This window comes from Tasmannia lanceolata, unplaced genomic scaffold, assembly GCF_043159265.1.
Source record: "Tasmannia lanceolata isolate RefF3 unplaced genomic scaffold, GAP_Taslan_0.1 ptg000006l, whole genome shotgun sequence".
In the NCBI taxonomy this organism is placed as follows: Eukaryota; Viridiplantae; Streptophyta; class Magnoliopsida; order Canellales; family Winteraceae; genus Tasmannia; species Tasmannia lanceolata.
The window spans coordinates 12,523,599-12,543,023 of record NW_027518683.1 but is presented as its reverse complement, the minus strand read 5'-3'; the positions used below and the strand labels follow the sequence as shown (position 1 = coordinate 12,543,023).

Genomic DNA, 19,425 nt, shown 5'->3' with positions numbered 1-19,425 from the left:
GACGAAACCAATCAGATCGAGCACAAGTAAACGGAAAAGTAAAAATAAACACAAACCATAGGATGAACATCAAAATTTTACCTGGTTCAACCAAGATGCCTATGCTCACAGTCGAGAAAACAAAATACAATGATTACAATGGGTTTTAACTCCAAACTCGCAAACCTGCATACCAGCAAACCTATACCCTTTTCTTTTTATCTCAACCAAGACTGTATACAAGAGCAACCCGAGAAACAACCCAAGAATAACCCAAGAAAAAACCCCGAAAGAAAACCCAAGATTAACCCGAGAGAGGACCCAAGAAAACTCTCATTTTCTCTCTATGTCTCTCTATTTCTTTTTCTCTGTCTCGTTCTCACGCCCAAGCTGCCTCTCAGTCCAAAATCGTTGAGGAGAGAGTAGCAAAAAATTGGTGGTGAATAAAAAGGTTTAATATGGGAGGTAAAAGAAGATTTAAAATGGCTTCATCGTGCTAATTAGTATCACGTGATATAAAGACTTATTTATATGTATTTAAAATTCTAAAAAACTTGCTAATACATATCAACAAATATGAAAACTCTAAAAAAATAGTTGCTCATGGTTCATCCATTCCTCATCATATTTTAATAAATAAATTATACAACAAAGATTAAATCATTTTACCACTTTAAAATGATGCGTGCTCAAATGGAGAAAATGCGCTTACATTCGATCTTCACCTCCTTAGATAGAGAAAGAAATCTATTTCTTAGTTCCTATCAAGCACTTAAAACTTACTGGAATAGAACTAGTTGCAGTCATGTGCGATGCACGGGGCGAAGAAAAAATTATAATATTACGGATTTGTACAAATCAATTTAGAAACGTTTCTATTTTTATGGGATTTTTTATTGGGAAACTTTATTGCGGTTTGGAAAACTTTATTGCGTTACATGCATATTTTGCAATTTAGATGAAATCAATTTAGAAAAGTTTCTATTTTTTGGATCAATTTACAAAATTTCCTTTTTTTTTTTGGGACTCTTTATTGGAAAACTTTATTGCGTTAAATGTTTATTAGAAAAAAGATACTTTATTAAGGTTTCGTGTGATAGAGGAATACGTATAGATATTTTTCTAGAAAGAAATTTTGGAATTCCAAAAGTGTAAAATGGTGTGCAAGATCCCAATGCAGTGGGGGTGCCACGTGGCGCCACCCCAGCTTATCACATTCAGCTTTATATATATATATATATATATATATATATATATGAGAAAACGGTTCCTACACATATGTGTAGATAAGTTATCTACACACTAGCTTAAAATACAGTGGGGGCCACATTATTTGGGTGATCCAAACCATTCATTTTTAAGGCCCTCACATAGATAGGGTGTTCACAAAAAATCAGATCCATAGGATCATCCTAACCATTCGAACTGTGGAGGCAAAAAATGGACTAATTTGTGAAGGTTTAAAAACATCCATTTTACCTCCACAAATCGTAGGGTTGGGATGATCCTATGGATCTGATTTTTTGTAGACACCCTATCTATGTGAGGGCCTTTAAAATGGATGGCTTGGATCACCCAAACAATGGGGGCCCCCACTGTATTTTAAGCTAGTGTGTAGAGAACTCTCTACACATATGTGTAGGAACCGTTTTCTCATATATATATATATATATATATATATATATATATATATATATATATATATATATATAGAGAGAGAGAGAGAGAGAGAGAGAGAGAGAGAGAGAGAGAGAGAGAGAGGAAACTGTTGGTGAGCTAGCTTGCCCAATCACATGGGGTCCCACTTTGTTAGGATGATCCAAACCATTCATTTGAAAGTCCCTTACATAGATGGGGGGTGTACCAAAAATCAGCTCCATAGGATCATCCTAACCCCTCCATTTGTGGACGACAAAAATGGACAGACACAAATCTGCCCCATTTTTGTCCTCTACAAATGGAGGGGTTAGGATGATCCAATGGACCTGAGAAAAGTGTAGCTACACATACGTGTAGCTAACTTAGCTACACCAACGGCTTAAAATACAGTAGGCCCCACATTGTTTGGGTGATGCAAACCATTCATTTGATGGGCCCTCATATAGATAGGGTGTGCCCAAAAAATTAGCTCCATAGAATCATCCCAACCCTACGATTTGTGGAGGCAAAATTGGACGTGTAAAAACCTTCACAAATCTATCAATTTTTGCCTTCACAGTTTGAAGGGTTGGGATGATCCTATGGAGCTGATTTTTTGGGCACACCCTATCAATGTGAGGGCCTATCAAATGAATGGTTTGGATCACCCAAATAATGTGGGCACACTGTATTTTAAGTCGTCGGTGTAGCTAAGTTAGCTACACGTATGTGTAGCTTCACTTAACTCATATATATATATATATATATATATATATATATATATATATATATATATATATATATATATATGAGCAAAGTGTTCCTGCGCAGCTGCTCAGTTAGCTTAACTGAGCAGCTGCCCAAAAAAACTCATGTGGCCCCATATTTTTTGGGTGATTCAAAGCATTCATTTGATGGGCCCTTCCATGGATTGGGTGTGTTCCAAAAATCAGGTCCATTGGATCACCAATGGGTGTCCATTTGTGGGGCAAAAAATGGACAGATACTGTTTGTCCACAAATCTGTCAATTTTTTGCCCCACAAATGGACACCCTAAGGTGATCCAATGGAGCTGATTTTTGGTGGACACCCTACCCATGAAAGGGCCCATCAAATGAATGCTTTCGATCCCACCCAAAATGTGGCCACATGAGTTTTTGGGGCAGCTGCTCCGTTAAGCTAACTGAGCAGCTGCGCAGGAACACTGCCCTCTATATATATATATATATATGAGGAAAATGAGTGTGCGGTTGACCGCACCTAGGCTTTGGTGCGGTCGAGGGCTTAAACACATGGGTCCCACACTTTTTGTGGTGATCAAAACCATTCATTTGCAAGGCCTCATCATATATAGGGTGTGTACAAAAAATCAGCTCCATTGGATCATCCTAACCCCTCCAAAAGTTGAGGGCAAAAATGGGCAGATTTGTGGCAAACGGTGTCTGTCCATTTTGCCCTCCTTTTTTGGATGGGTTAGGATGATCCTATGGAGCTGATTTTTTGTACACACCCTATCTATGATGGGGCCATGCAAATGAATGCTTTGGACCATCCTAACAATGTGGGACCCATGTGTTTTGGGCCCTCGACCGCACCTAAGCTTGGTGCGGTCGAGCGCACAATCATTTTCCTCTCTCTCTCTCTCTCTCTCTCTCTCTCTCTATATATATATATATATATATATATATATATATATATATATATATATATATATATATATATATTTGATTAGATTATTTATGAGCAAATACTTCAAAATATTTAAAAAAAATTCTGTTCTATTTCCAACACAAGATCACGGTTCAATGCATCTTTAATTTAAAGCAAGGCATCAGGATGAGTATGAATAACTTTTATTTTCTTTGCTATTAATAACTTTATCACCAAGAACTCAAGAAGGACCCAATTGAACAGAAAAGTGAGAAATCTAAATGGAAACGAACAAATTGGAAGGTGAAAATAAATGCTGAGAAGAAAAAAAAAAACACTATGAAGATTTTTTTCTTTCTTGGAGGTGCTTTTCTTTTAGAAAAATTGAATAAAATGGACTTATTTTTTAATTTCATAATTTTGAAATTTTTTAAGTTAAAAAAGACAAAAATAAAAATTATATTTGAAAAAAGAAGAAGAAAGCTTTGGTAATACAATTTCTTAAAAAGATACTCTGATATATGCCTTGCATACGTCAGGATTTAAAATATGGAGAAATTATATGAAGCCCGACCGCTAAGCAACAAGGGACGAGAGAGAAAACTCCCCGCCCTTGATTTCCGATCCAACAAAAAGTCAAAAAAGGGGGCATTTGCTGATCAGAAATCAAGGGTGGAGTGGTTCTCTCTCTCCACCCTTGTATTATTTTACGGTCGGGCACCATATAAATTCCCTAAAATATGTCCTCCACCTCCAATAGACATTTTCGGCCAATCTGAAGCTTCATATTGTGTTTAATGCAATCTGTCTCAAGCCATACTATGGGCGATGAAACAAGGAATGTTTCCTCAAGAGCACCTCTAATACAATCTAAGTCCACCTCCGTAAACTATTACTTGGACGTAGGATTTACTGCATCCCATTGTATCTTTTCCCAAAATCAAATGTCACTGCGAAGAGAGAAATGCCTACAAGTGTCTTTCTTGTCAGTCTATGGCCCTTTTATACATGTGGCATATGGATGTGGTGTTTGGGATTTGTAATCTTTAATCTTAGCCCTTCACTGAAAAAAGGATTTCTTAATCATTTTCCTAAAAACTTGCAATTGTTGATGTTGCTTAACCTTGATCGACTGGACAAGATTCATGGGAGATGACATTTTTTTAGGGTAAGCTGGGTTAGGCGGACCCCTTCTAGTGTATTATTTTAAAAGGAATGGAATTACAACCGAGTATATTGGAATCCATTTGAGTCTTGTTGTACAATCTCACAGAGTGCAGGTGGAGGTAGAAGAGGAGAAATAAACTCCCCCTTACAGGGCCAATCTATCTTTGAAATACTGCTTTATTCGCTTCTCTCCAAGTGTGAGAGATACCCCCCCCCCCCCCCCCCCCCCAAGAAAAGTGTAGTACGAGGTCCTTAATATCGGATTATGCTTTGAAGTGCGCCATGCTGACTTTTGCCAAAATACTGGACTTCACACGCACACCCCATATAAAATCCCCTTGAAAGACCCTTATGGGCCCATATCTACCTCGTTTACGTGATCAGGTCCGTTTATTTGACTAAAACTAGGGGTGCAAGTTTGGCCCTGTCAGCCCTGGCCCGCCCTGAGCCCGAACAGGGTCACGGCTGGATTTTCCAACCCTGAGGGCGGGTCAGGGTTCATTTTTTTAGACCCTGACTCAGGTCGGGTTGGGTTCAAGGTTAATGCCTCGGGTATCCTGGCCCGGCCCGACCCTAAGTTTCTATTATAGAATTGAACCATATGTGCATGTTTCTTTTGCTAATGTTTTCTATTATCTTGGATTGATGTTTCTTTAGATTATTATTATTAATTGTCTTTGGTGCCTGTCATGTTGTTGAATTCATATCGTCTTCTTTTGTTTCCTTTCTCTATTTATTGATCATTTTGTTCTATATGATAAGTGGTTGCTTTATTTTTGGCACTCTTAACAGGTATTTGAACTAGGGTAAATTAGGGCCGGCCAAACCCTGCCCTGCCCAATCAGGGCGGTCCAGGGCCAGCACTGAGCCCTGTAGGGCGGGCAATGGGTTGAGGTTTTTCGGCCCTGACTCAGGGCCAGAGTGAGTCAGGGCCGAGATAATGGGATCCAGGGTTGGGCTAGGGTTTTGAAAAACCCGACCCTGTTGCAGCCCTAACTAAAACCATAGGTTCTGCCAAATGCCGTTAAGAACAGATTGATCGGACGATAGTAGGTTCTTGGTATTTTGCAAGCCTATTTTCTGAAATTACTCCAAAAGCTTAACCCGTTGGAGATGGCGTTGTTTAATATTTTAGGGTCTTGACAAGAAAATCTAACTTAATGTTTTTGTGGTCCTTTATTTTACGCTGGGCATGGAATGTTCATCTGGGATGGAACCAAGACCATGTGGGTTGTCTTATGATATTCTACGAGATCAACGATTTTGATTTCACTGGACATTGCTTTCACGGACATGCTTCCTTACGCCCCAATCTATATAGTCTCTCTTCGAAAAATAAGTATATATGGTATAAGGCAATATTTTCCTAATTATTCGAACATTTACCTTGTCAAATTATTCTCAAATCCGAGCGTTATAACTAGAGAACGACGATGTGGAAAGTTACTTTTGCAATCAACAGTATAAGGCAATTTTTTTTTTTGATTGGCAAGCTGGGGTTTGGCAGGACCCCTACCAGAATGAATTAATAGAGAAAAAACAGTTAGACTTTATCAGAGGAAGGGTCATTGGCCTCATTCCTTACAATTTCATCAAGCTCGGGGTGATCAAGGAAGGAGGGGTCAATGTCTTCACCCTTAATTGGACAATTAACTTTCAAGAGACAGCACTATTTCCTTCACGCCATGTGTGAGTAATTTTCCATTCCTCAAATCCTTGAGTAGCATCATAATTCTTTCCCTCATATGTTTCATTTTCCAAGGGCATTTGATTTCCATATTAAGCACTTTTACACAAACTAGGGAGTCCGACTCAATCCATATTCTCCTAACACCTTTTTTCCGCAGCGAGGAGAATCCCTTGGTTGCCATGAAGGAACTAGGAAAGAAGACTACAGGCTTTTTGGTAGTAACACTAGGTCGGTGGAAATGCCAATGCCTATGACCCTTACGACCTACAACTCTTAATTGGAAGTGTCACCAGTAACCGCTACAATACCATGAAAAATTAGGAATTTTCCACTAATCTTGAATGCAATTACAAGAGGATCATTGTGTGCTTATATAGAGCACTTACATGATAAACATAGAATCAGATCAAGATAACTATGAAGGGAAATAATCTTAATCAAATCTACCTAATCAAATATACTTTCTAACCTCTCTTTCTTGTCTCTTCTATCAATTGCCTAATTTATCTAGTTGCTTCATTTAGCCAACTTACCCAATCTACCTCCAAGATGATCCAACGGTGAGATCTTAACCCAATCCAACCTTTGGATCCCACATATTCTAACAGAGGACACCATCCTTTTCCAGTTCATGGATTGGACTCGGCTGAACATCAGTGGAGAATAGAGCAATAACTTCGCCTTTATTGCCTCTCAAGATACCACAAATAGCTGCATGATCAGTAGTTAGCGACGCATCAGTGTTCACTTTCACATACCCATAGTCAGATAAGCCCAAGCACAGTTCCTCTGAACAGGGGCTACAACAACTATAGGGATACCCAGATTCATAGCAATCTGAAGGTTTTTTTTAACTGTGGGATGGTCTTCCAGCTTCATGTGGAGAATACGACATCTGATGATATCAAGAATGGAGTACAACAAAACAATTCCCTCGTTTACCATGGAGTCTGATAAATTTAGAGAATTTCACTAATCTTGGATGAATTACAATGAGAATCAATAGTGCTTATATAGAGCACTTAAGAGTTAAACATGGCAAGAAGATAATCACAATCTAAACCTAGTTGCCTAATCTAAACCAACTTGCTTAAACTACCCCAATCCATCCAACAATCAAATCTTGGAAGATATGATCTTATTCTCTAATGGACCTTATTTTATGCTCTAACATGCCCCCTCAAACGTATGTGGATTGAAAAATCGACATACGTTTGATTATTTAATAAATTGCAATCTCAAATTGTATTTGTTTGTTTACTGTAAATTTATTTCCCAACAGCTAAAGGACCTTTTATACCTTTGAGATATGATCCAGTGTAGAGATCGTGGATGTCTCATTTAATGACTCCAGAGAGTGAGAGTTGGAAGCAGAGTTCGTTAATGTCTCATTTTATACCTCTCCAAGTAAAATCTCTGCTTTGGGTTGAAGCTCTGCTAATTCTTAAAGCTATGTATATGTGTTGTGTAGGTGTCTTGTCACCACTTACTTTTTGATAACCTTACTTCCTAAACCCTGTTATTTGAAATACCTCTTACCATGTGTGGAAGGTTTGTTTAGGTATAAAGGATCATCTTCTCTTGGATGAGATCTTCTATCATCTTTTTTTCCCAAGCTTGAAAAGAACAATATCTGTTGGTTTTTCTATTGAATGATAGGGAGTTTGTCCTGGAGAAATTTCTTACTATTGAAATGGCCTAATTTGTACTTCATGTTATAACTCTAAATTCTTTTACATTTCATGGTGGATTATGCGGGCGATTGGAGCAGTTAATTTCATATTAACTCTAAAGATTTCTAAAGACTCTTGGACGGATTTTCTTAAGGGTTTTGGTGAAGGCAAGAGTTATAATTTTTTTTTTTTAACTTTTACTTTCATTATGAAGGAAATAATTTTTAATTTTTGTATTAATGGTATTATGCTTTACATATAGACAACATAGTTTTAATATCAAATGAAGGAACTGTAAAAGAGTGCTCATATTAAATGAATGGAGTTCGGATATATAATCCAATTTACGCAGGCCACCTACCCAATGGAAAATAAGAGTGCTAATATTAAATGAATGGAGTTCGGATATATAGCCCAATTTACGCAGGCCACCTACCCAATGGAAAATAAGAGTGCTAATATTAAATGAATGGAGTTCGGATATATAACCCAATTTAAGCAGGCCACCTACCCAATTGTATTTTCCATGTATTTTTCCTTAAATTGCAAGCTAATTTGTAAAATTTCAACCTTCATTTCACATACAATTTTACAGGGAAGTTATTTTTAATGCCCCTTTACATAGTTTTTTCAAGTATTTTTTTCCCTACACACTTTAAGTGATTTTTATGGAGTTTCAGATATTTTATTTTACTTTTTAAATTGTTGCCTGAAGGTTCTGTTTTTTTTCTTTCTAAATCTTCCTTATGAATGTTTCTTCTTTCTTTTCCCTTTTAAAAAAAAAAAAGGTTATAAAACTTTCTTTTCTGGTCCACCCCGTGCATCGCTCGGGTCTGCATGGCAATTTATTTATAGATGAGGAACAGTAAACCCCCTTTCCTCTTTATTATATACTAGTAAGCAACCATGCGCGATGCACAGGCAAAAGAAAATCAAGACGGGATAATGAGGTTAGGAAAGAAAAAAATAGCTTGAAAGAGGTCTTCTTCTTAAAAAAAAAAATCATGGCATATGATTTGAGAAGGTGGTGTTCATTTAGTGGTGGAATGTATCTTGTTACGATGTGAAATCAAAATTGCTGTATGGGTGTTAATTCAACTCCTGGAATAAATCCTCCCCTTAAAAATGTGAAAAAGAGGAGGAAATAAAAGGGAAGCCACCGGACAAATTGGAGTGGGCAAATAAAAAACCACCCTGCATAAAAATGTCCGCATAAAAAAGTTTGACTAAATCCATTGGACCGACATAAAAACCATTCAAAAAGTAAATGATGATTAACATAAAGCAAATGAAATAGAGAAAATCACTAAAGAAGACGATAGCGACCTTTATTTGATATGAGGAATAGCACCCTGACATTTATTCCAGCATTATCACCTACAATAGGAAAAACCCAATACCTAATGAGAAAGAAATAAGTAGTAGAGAGAAACTCTAATAGATGGAATGTCACTTCCTAGGTCAACTTGGACTAAGTAGCTTGGAGCCCTATTCCAAGTTAAGTTTGGTTTGGTTTGGTTTGGTTTTTTAGTATTGATTTTGAGTCCAAATCTCTCTCTCTCTCTCTCTCTCTCTCTCTCTCTCCAAACAGAACGAAGTCCCAAAAAAAACACAGAGAAAAAGGTAGGGTGCATCACGCGTACACTGAAAATTCAATGTATTTCTACCCACCATTGGTTTTGATGGGGTCCAAAATATGCAACCAATCGGCTGTTGACACGTGGCCCTCGCAGGGACCACTGCAAAGCCCACACCTGTCCCCTGCTAGGTATGCTGCCTGGACCAATCAGGGACTTCCACCTGCCCTTACTAGGCATGAAACCTGGTCCAGTCAGGTGCTACCACCTGTCCTGGACAGGTGGCTCAGAATCACTATAAATAGCCTTCACATGTGCTAAGGTGAGGGTTCTGAAATCTGAGATCAAAATCCTAAGCTTTTTGCTCTGACATTGCTCTGTACTCCTGCTCATACTGACTTGAGTGTCGAAGCGCCCGTCTGGAGCACCACTCCGGGTTGGTCTTCTGACCCTTTGTCTTCTTGTCCGGCCCTAACAAACCTGCCCGGCCGAGCCGCCAAGAAGGGCTCGGCCGGACAGGATATGACGCGTTCGCTAGAAGACAAAGACCTGCCCGGCCGAGCCGCCCAGAAGGCTTAGCCGGACAGGATATGACGCGTTCGCTAGAAGACAAAGACCTGCCCGGCCGAGCCGCCCAGAAGGGCTCGGCCGGACAGGATATGACGCGTTCGCTAGAAGACAAAGACCTGCCCGGCCGAGCCGCCCAGAAGGCTTAGCCGGACAGGATATGACGCGTTCGCTAGAAGACAAAAGACCTGCCCGGCTGAGCCGCCCAGAAGGCTTAGCCGGACAGGATATGACGCGTTCGCTAAAAGACAAAGACCTGCCCGGCCGAGCCGCCCAGAAGGCTTAGCCGGACAGGATATGACGCGTTCGCTAAAAGACAAAGACCTGCCCGGCCGAGCCGCCCAGAAGGCTTAGCCGGACAGGATATGACGCGTTCGCTAGAAGACAAAGACCTGCCCGGCCGAGCCGCCCAGAAGGGCTCGGCCGGACAGGATATGACGCGTTCGCTAGAAGACAAAGACCTGCCCGGCCGAGCCGCCCAGAAGGGATCGGCCGGACAGGATATGACGCGTTCGCTAGAAGACAAAGACCCGCCCGGCCGAGCCGCCCAGAAGGGCTCGGCCGGACAGGATATGACGCGTTCGCTAGAAGACAAAGACCTGCCCGGCCGAGCCGCCCAGAAGGCTTAGCCGGACAGGATATGACGCGTTCGCTAGAAGACAAAAGACCTGCCCGGATGAGCCGCCCAGAAGGCTAAGCCGGACAGGATATGACGCGTTCGCTAGAAGACAAAGACCTGCCCGGCCGAGCCGCCCAGAAGGGATCGGCCGGACAGGATATGACGCGTTCGTTAGAAGACAAAGACCTGCCCGGCCGAGCCGCCCAGAAGGGATCGGCCGGACAGGATATGACGCGTTCGCTAGAAGACAAAGACCTGCCCAGCTGAGCCGCCCAGAAGGGCTCTGCCGGACAGGATATGACGCGTTCGCTAAAAGACAAAGACCTGCCCGGCCGAGCCGCCCAGAAGGCTTAGCCGGACAGGATATGACGCGTTCGCTAGAAGACAAAGACCTGCCCGGATGAGCCGCCTAGAAGGGCTCGGCCGGACAGGATATGACGCGTTCGCTAGAAGACAAAGACCTGCCCAGCCGAGCCGCCCAGAAGGGATCGGCCGGACAGGATATGACGCGTTCGCTAGAAGACAAAGACCTGCCCGGCCGAGCCGCCCAGAAGGACTCGGCCGGCCAGACCTCCAGTGCAGATTTTGTTCGGCCGAGCCGACCAGAAGGCTTCGACGGACAGACCTCCAGTGCAGATTCTGCCCGACCGAGCCGACCAGAAGGCTTCGACAGACAGACCTCCAGTGCAGATTCTGCCCGGCCGAGCCGCCCAGAAGGCTTCGACGGACAGACCTCCAGTGTAAATTCTGCCCGGCCGAGCCGCCCAGAAGGCTTAGACGGACAGACCTCCAGCGCAATTTCTGCCCTTTCAGGCCGCCCAGAAGGGCTTGGCCGGCCAGACTTCTGTTCCAAAATTTGGCCGTACTGGATAGCTCAGAGGCTCATATCCGGCCGTGCTCCTTCAGGCCAAACTTCAAGGCCAGACCAGGGCGCCCGGAGGCCCCTGTTCGGCCGCGGTTTCTTCAGGCCCAGTCTGAGGCCGGCCTGAGCTGCCCAGAGGCCTTAAGGCCGGCCAGATGCTGTTTTAACCCTATCTTTGCTTCTCCCAGCCACTCTCATGGCTCGAAGAACCAGGGGGCAACTGATGGGGTCCAAAATATGCAACCAATCGGCTGTTGACACGTGGCCCTCACAGGGACCACTGCAAAGCCCACACCTGTCCCCTGCTAGGTATGCTGCCTGGACCAATCAGGGACTTCCACCTGCCCTTACTAGGCATGAAACCTGGTCCAGTCAGGTGCTACCACCTGTCCTGGACAGGTGGCTCAGAATCACTATAAATAGCCTTCACTTGTGCTAAGGTGAGGGTTCTGAAATCTGAGATCAAAACCCTAAGCTTTTTGCTCTGACATTGCTCTGCACTCCTGCTCATACTGACTTGAGTGTCGAACCGCCCGTCCGGAGCACTACTCCAGGTTGGTCTTCTGACCCTTTGTCTTCTTGTCCGGCCCTAACAGCGCAGGACTCCATCAGGCCCAGATCAGCCATTCAGGCACAGATCAGCCATTCAGGCACAGATCAGCCCTTCAGGCACAGATCAGACCTTCAGGCCCAGATCAGCCCTTCAGGCCCAGACCAGCCCTTCAGGCCCTACCATAACCTGTTACCAATTTTAGACCTAACAGGTTTGATTCATGATGATTGAGGGTGGGTTTTTAGTGTGGCCGGCCTACTACTTCAACACATGAAGGCATTTGAATCGCACAACAACTAAACTATTATGATCCGTCCATTGTAGGTAGTAATTATATCAGTCTATTCAATACAGACCTAATAATTTGTAGAAAATTAAGAACAAAACCCAATTCAGATACCCCAAGCAGGGAACTGACTGGCAAACACATATTCGGGATCTCATTAACAGAAAAACCTCTGCACCTTCTACAATCATTTTCTCCCAATGTTTTCTTGCATTTGAAGATGCCTTCGTCTAACACCCAAAAAAAAAAGATCATATAACATGCAAACTATTTTTTACGGGGTGTATTTTTGAATCTGAAACCCTTTGTCTGCACAAACTTAAAAACAATGAAACTAAACTGCATCATCACCATCCCTTATTCTCGTCACTCAATGTTGCAAAAGGTCCAAGTAGAAATTTCAAGAGTTCTTACTCGCAAATTTGACAGATGGGTTTCTACGTCCTTTTAATTCACTAAGGTAGCTTAGAGAAAAAAAAATGAATACGTGGAAGGTAAGGAATCAAAATAAGGAGAACGCATCCAAGATATTACTTTACCCACGTTGAATTGCCTCAGTACTAAGGGTGTCAATTTTGGCTCGGGCTCGGAAACTCGCTCGAGCTCGGCTCGAATCCTTAACGAGCAGAGCCGGCTGGCCAGGCTCGTTAAGCTTAACGAGCCGAGCCCGAGTTAGGCCAGGCTCGGCTCGTCTCGTTAAGGCTCGTTAAGAATTTAATATATTTAAATATATATATTATATATTAAAATATACACTAAAAGGGTTGTCTAGGGAGTGAAAGGGGGAGGCAAAATATGTCACTTCTTTTTTGGAACCCCATTTGTTACTTGGACCACCACCCGTAGTGTAAAAAGAGTAGTAAAAAAACACTAGATAGGGCTGTCCAGGGAAGATGAGGGGTGTGAAATTAATATAATTCGAGCTCGATAAGGCTCGCAAGCCTGGCCGAGCCGAGCTTTTGAGCTTAACGAGCCGAGCCGAGCCTGGACAAGCTCGGCTCGTTTACACCCCTACAGTCAATACGATCTGCAGTAGAAAACTAATAATTTTATCAGGCATTAATGATCCATCCCTTCAGCAAGAAACTAATGTTCTTTAAACTGTAAAATAACTCTATATCCAATGCTACATGAGAAAAGGTGAAAAATAAGATGAAAATAAAAAGAGAGTTTAAAAAACAAAGGCCCGATGCCCAAATGAAGGGACCTACCTCTTTTGGATGATGGTAAGAGCATGAGGGAGAAGAGTGTTGTTATGAGGAGAAAGATAAGGCAGGCAAAAAAATTATAAAGTTCGTAAAGAGGAAGATGAAGGGATTGGGTTGTCGTTGAGGAAGATTAAGTGGGAGATGGGAGGGAATAGGAAACGGTGTGATGGGGTCCAAAATATGCAACCAATCGGCTGTTGACACGTGGCCCTCACAGGGACCACTGCAAAGCCCACACCTGTCCCCTGCTAGGTATGCTGCCTGGAACAATCAGGGACTTCCACCTGCCCTTACTAGGCATGAAACCTGGTCCAGTCAGGTGCTACCACCTGTCCTGGACAGGTGGCTCAGAATCACTATAAATAGCCTTCACTTGTGCTAAGGTGAGGGTTCTGAAATCTGAAAATCAAAACCCTAAGCTTTTGCTCTGACATTGCTCTGCACTCCTGCTCATACTGACTTGAGTGTCAAAGCGCCCGTCCGGAGTACCACTCCGGGTTGGTCCTCTGACCCTTTTCTTTCTTGTCTGTACCCTTGTGCAGCGCAGGACTCCATCAGCCCTTCAGGCCCAGATCAGCCCTTCCAGCCCTACCATAATCTGTTACCGATTTTAGACCCAACAGATTTGGTGCCATCCGTGGGACCCCGCAACAAAAAGCTGTTCGAAATCTCACTCAGACAAAAATGGTAGGACGGATTGGCGCGGAGAACACACGCCCCCGGACCGGAATCAGACTCGTCATTTCACAAGACGAGACAACAGCCTCCGGGACAGGCATGTGCGTCCTGAGTCTAAGTGTTTGCAGTGCTTGCAGACTTAGACCTCAGCAGTGGTGCAGAGGTTCACTCCGTAGAACCTGTTTGCAGCGCAGACTCAGCAGCGGTGCAGAGGTTCACTCCGTAGAACCTGTTTGCAGCGCAGACTCAGCAGCGGTGCAGAGGTCACTCCGTAGAACCTGTTTGCAGCGCAGACTCAGCAGCGGTGCAGAAGTTCACTCCGTAGAACCTGTTTGAAGCGCAGACTCAGCGGTGGTGCACTCCGGCTCATCCTAGTGGCTTGGAGATCAGTTCCAGTCGAGGACGCCAATAGTGTGGCCCACCTCGGCTCATCCTAGTGGCTTGGAGATCAGTTCCAGTCGAGGACGCCAGTAGTGTGGCCCACTCCGGCTCATCCTAGTGGCTTGGAGATCAGTTCCAGCCGAGGACGCCAGCAGTGGAAACCACCTTCAAAGACTCTAAGTGTTTGCATACTTAGCACTCAGCTCGGTGCTTGCAGACTTAGAAGCCCAGCAGTGGTGCACTCCGGCTCATCCTAGTGGCTTGGAGATCAGTTCCAGCCGAAGACGCCAGCAGTGAATACCACCTTCGAAGACTCTAAGTGTTTGCATACTTAGCTCTCAGCTCGGTGCTTGCAGACTTAGAAGCGCAGTAGTGGTGCACTCCGGCTCATCCTAGTGGCTTGGAGATCAGTTCCAGCCGAGGACGCCAGCAGTGAATACCACCTTCGAAGACTCTAAGTGTTTGCATACTTAGCTCTCAGCTCGGTGCTTGCAGACTTAGAAGCGCAGTAGTGGTGCACTCCGGCTCATCCTAGTGGCTTGGAGATCAGTTCCAGCCGAGGACGCCAGCAGTGAATACCACCTTCGAAGACTCTAAGTGTTTGCATACTTAGCTCTCAGCTCGGTGCTTGCAGACTTAGAAGCCCCGCAGTGGTGCACTCCGGCTCATCCTGTTTGGTGTGGAGATCAGTTCCAGCCGAGGACGCCAGCAGTGAAGACCACCTTGAAGACTCTAAGTGTTTGCATACTTAGCTCTCAGCTCGGTGCTTGCAGACTTAGAAGCCCAGCAGTGGTGCACTCCGGCTCATCCTAGTGGCTTGGAGATCAGTTCCAACCGAGGACGCCAGCAGTGAATACCACCTTCGAAGACTCTAAGTGTTTGCATACTTAGCTCTCAGCTCGGTGCTTGCAGACTTAGAAGCGCAGTAGTGGTGCACTCCGGCTCATCCTAGTGGCTTGGAGATCAGTTCCAGCCGAGGACGCCAGCAGTGGAAACCACCTTCGAAGACTCTAAGTATTTGCATACTTAGCTCTCAGCTCGGTGCTTGCAGACTTAGAAGCGCAGTAGTGGTGCACTCCGGCTCATCCTAGTAGCTTGGAGATCAGTTCCAGCCGAGGACGCCAGTAGTGGAGATCACCTTGAAGACTCTAAGTGTTTGCATACTTAGCTCACAGCTAGGTGGTTGCAGACTTAGAAGCCCAGCAGTGGCCCACTCCGGCTCATCCTGGTGCTTGGAGATCAGTTCCAGCCGAGGACGCCAGCAGTGAAGACCACCTTGAAGACTCTAAGTGTTTGCATACTTAGCTCTCAGCTCGGTGCTTGCAGACTTAGAAACCCAGCAGTGGTGCACTCCGGCTCATCCTAGTGGCTTAGAGATCAGTTCCAGCCGAGGACGCCAGCAGTGAATACCACCTTCGAAGACTCTAAGTGTTTGCATACTTAGCTCTCAGCTCGGTGCTTGCAGACTTAGAAGCGCAGTAGTGGTGCACTCCGGCTCATCCTAGTGGCTTGGAGATCAGTTCCAGTCGAGGACGCCAGTAGTGTGGCCCACTCCGGCTCATCTTAGTGGCTTGGAGATCAGTTCCAGCCGAGGACGCCAGCAGTGGAAACCACCTTCGAAGACTCTAAGTGTTTGCATACTTAGCTCTCAGCTCGGTGCTTGCAGACTTAGAAGCGCAGTAGTGGTGCACTCCGGCTCATCCTAGTGGCTTGGAGATCAGTTCCAGCCGAGGACGCCAGTAGTGGAGACCACCTTGAAGACTCTAAGTGTTTGCATACTTAGCTCACAGCTAGGTGGTTGCAGACTTAGAAGCCCAGCAGTGGCCCACTCCGGCTCATCCTGGTGGCTTGGAGATCAGTTCCAGCCGAGGACGCCAGCAGTGGAGACCACCTTCAAAGATTGCAGACTTAGAGAGCAGAAGTGGTTCACTCCGGCACGTCCGCTAAAGGATAAAAGACCAGTTCCGGCCAAGGACACCCAGTGAAAAACCACCTTATAAAGCTCAAGTTCTGAAGACTTGGATCCGACCAGAAAATGAGGTCATCTCAGGCCGACCAGAAAATGAGGTCATCTCAGGCCGACCAGAAAATCCTGGTCATCTCAGGCCGACCAGGAAATCCTGGTCATCTCAGGCCGACCAGAAATCCTGGTCATCTCAGGCCGACCAGGAAATCCTGGTCATCTCAGGCCGACCAGAAAATGAGGTCATCGCAGGCCGACCAGAAAATCTAGTCATCTGAAGACAACAAAAGACCTGCCCGGCTGGCCGTCCACAGCCTTAGCCGGACAGGATATGGCGCAATCGCTAGACGACAAAGCGCTAGACGACAAAAGACCTGCCCGGCCGAGCCGCCCAGAAGGGCTCGGCCGGACAGGATATGACGCGTTCGCTAGAAGACAAAGACCTGCCCGGCCGAGCCGCCCAGAAGGCTTAGCCGGACAGGATATGACGCGTTCGCTAGAAGACAAAGACCTGCCCGGCCGAGCCGCCCAGAAGGGCTCGGCCGGACAGGATATGACGCGTTCGCTAGAAGACAAAGACCTGCCCGGCCGAGCCGCCCAGAAGGCTTAGCCGGACAAGATATGACGCGTTCGCTAGAAGACAAAAGACCTGCCCGGCTGAGCCGCCCAGAAGGATTAGCCGGACAGGATATGACGCGTTCGCTAGAAGACAAAGACCTGCCCGGCCGAGCCACCCAGAAGGGCTCGGCCGGACAGGATATGACGCGTTCGCTAGAAGACAAAGACCTGCCCGGCCGAGCCGCTCAGAAGGCTTAGCCGGACAGGATATGACGCGTTCGCTAGAAGACAAAAGACCTGCCCGGCTGAGCCGCCCAGAAGGCTTAGCCGGACAGGATATGACGCGTTCGCTAGAAGACAAAAGACCTGCCCGGCTGAGCCGCCCAGAAGGCTTAGCCGGACAGGATATGACGCGTTCGCTAGAAGACAAAGACCTGCCCGGCCGAGCCGCCCAGAAGGCTTAGCCGGACAGGATATGACGCGTTCGCTAGAAGACAAAGACCTGCCCGGCTGAGCCGCTCAGAAGGCTTAGCCGGACAGGATATGACGCGTTCGCTAGAAGACAAAGACCTGCCCGGCCGAGCCGCCCAGAAGGGCTCGGCCGGACAGGATATGACGCGTTCGCTAGAAGACAAAGACCTGCCCGGCCGAGTCGCCCAGAAGGCTTAGCCGGACAGGATATGACGCGTTCGCTAGAAGACAAAAGACCTGCCCGGCTGAGCCGCCCAGAAGGCTTAGCCGGACAGGATATGACGCGTTCGCTAGAAGACAAAGACCTGCCCGGCCGAGCCGCCCAGAAGGGCTCGGCCGGACAGGATATGACGCGTTCGCTAGAAGACAAAGACCTGCTCGGCCGGACAGGATATGACGCGTTCGCTAGAAGACAAAGACCTGCCCGGCCGAGCCGCTCAGAAGGCTTAGCCGGACAGGATATGACGCGTTCGCTAGAAGACAAAAGACCTGCCCGGCTGAGCCGCCCAGAAGGCTTAGCCGTACAGGATATGACGCGTTCGCTAGAAGACAAAGACCTGCCCGGCCGAGCCGCCCAGAAGGGCTCGGCCGGACAGGATATGACGCGTTCGCTAGAAGACAAAGACCTGCCCGGCCGAGCCGCCCAGAAGGGCTCGGCCGGACAGGATATGTCGCGTTCGCTAGAAGACAAAGACCTGCCCGGCCGAGCCGCTCAGAAGGCTTAGCCGGACAGGATATGACGCGTTCGCTAGAAGACAAAAGACCTGCCCGGCTGAGCCGCCCAGAAGGCTTAGCCGTACAGGATATGACGCGTTCGCTGAGGTTTTCTGTAACCCAATAAAAAGATCGAACAGGGTTTCTGCAAACCATTTCACAAGATCGAAGAAGTTTTTTGCAAACCCATTTATCAAACCGATTTCTCCAAACCCATTTCTAAAACCCCATTAGAAGATGGAGACCCATTTGACGAGAAACCGTAAAAATCTGAAGATGGAGACCCATTTCCGAAACCCCATTTGCAGAAATGAAAAAAAATGATGAAAAAAAAATGATAGAGACTGAGAGAGAGAGAGGGAGAGAGGCGAAGGAGAGGTACCTTGCTTTGGGTAGTCTCGCCGGAGAAGAGTAGTCTTGCCGGAGAAGACGAACTTCCGAGGGTTGGGCCTAGGTTTTCTCTTCCTCGCGTGGGGTCGAAAAAAAAGAAGCCCGACTTTTTTTCCTTTCCTTTGATAAAATAAACGAAATCTCGCAACTTTGGTCGGAAATGAAATCCAACCTTTGCGGGAAAGTAAGACTTTCCACGTCATTTTGCAAAATTTCCACGTCTGATTTTTCGCTTTCACGTGAAACCAAGAGAACAGCGCCAAACTCAATTTCTTGGGGAAAAAAGCAGAATTTTCCTTTCTTTTCCTGGCTGAAAAGGCAAGTGAACAGGCCCTAAGGGATTGAAGGAAATCTACTTAATTTAAGGGATTTTGTAAATGGAAAGAGGGGGAAGAGAAAACGTAAATAGATGCTTAATTTATGGAAATAAATTAGGGATGAATCGTGTTCTTTCAAAAAGGTGTGTTTTAGAAAATCGGGTGAAAATGTGTGCCACGTAGGAAAATAAGTTGACACGTAGATTTGAGGGAGGAAGGGGAGGGCTGCCACCTCAGTGGTGAACAGTAAACCCCCTTCCTATATAGATAGATGAGGAAGGGAGGTTTACTGTTCACTGCTGATGTGGACAGTCCCCTTCCTCCCTCAAGTCTACATGGCGATTTATTTCCCACATGAAAATTTCAAATTATCAAAAATTAAATCATCACATGGCAATCCATGTTTATCCCTTTTTTATTTCTCCCTCTCTCCACAGTTAGTCAAAAAGTCATTTCCCAAAATACCAGTTTATAATCTTTATCC

General features: G+C 45.4%; 1 long non-coding RNA gene across 1 annotated transcript; it reads right to left on the bottom strand.

The window, feature by feature from the left end:
* Nucleotides 1–6,569: 6,569 nt before the first annotated feature.
* On the bottom strand, nucleotides 6,570–18,740 carry LOC143878389 (uncharacterized). Its single transcript, XR_013250947.1, has 3 exons — nucleotides 18,617–18,740; nucleotides 9,124–9,174; nucleotides 6,570–7,019 (listed from the first exon to the last, which is right to left on the bottom strand). It is a non-coding gene; the product is annotated as an uncharacterized LOC143878389 (long non-coding RNA).
* Between the last annotated feature and the right edge of the window lie 685 nt (nucleotides 18,741–19,425).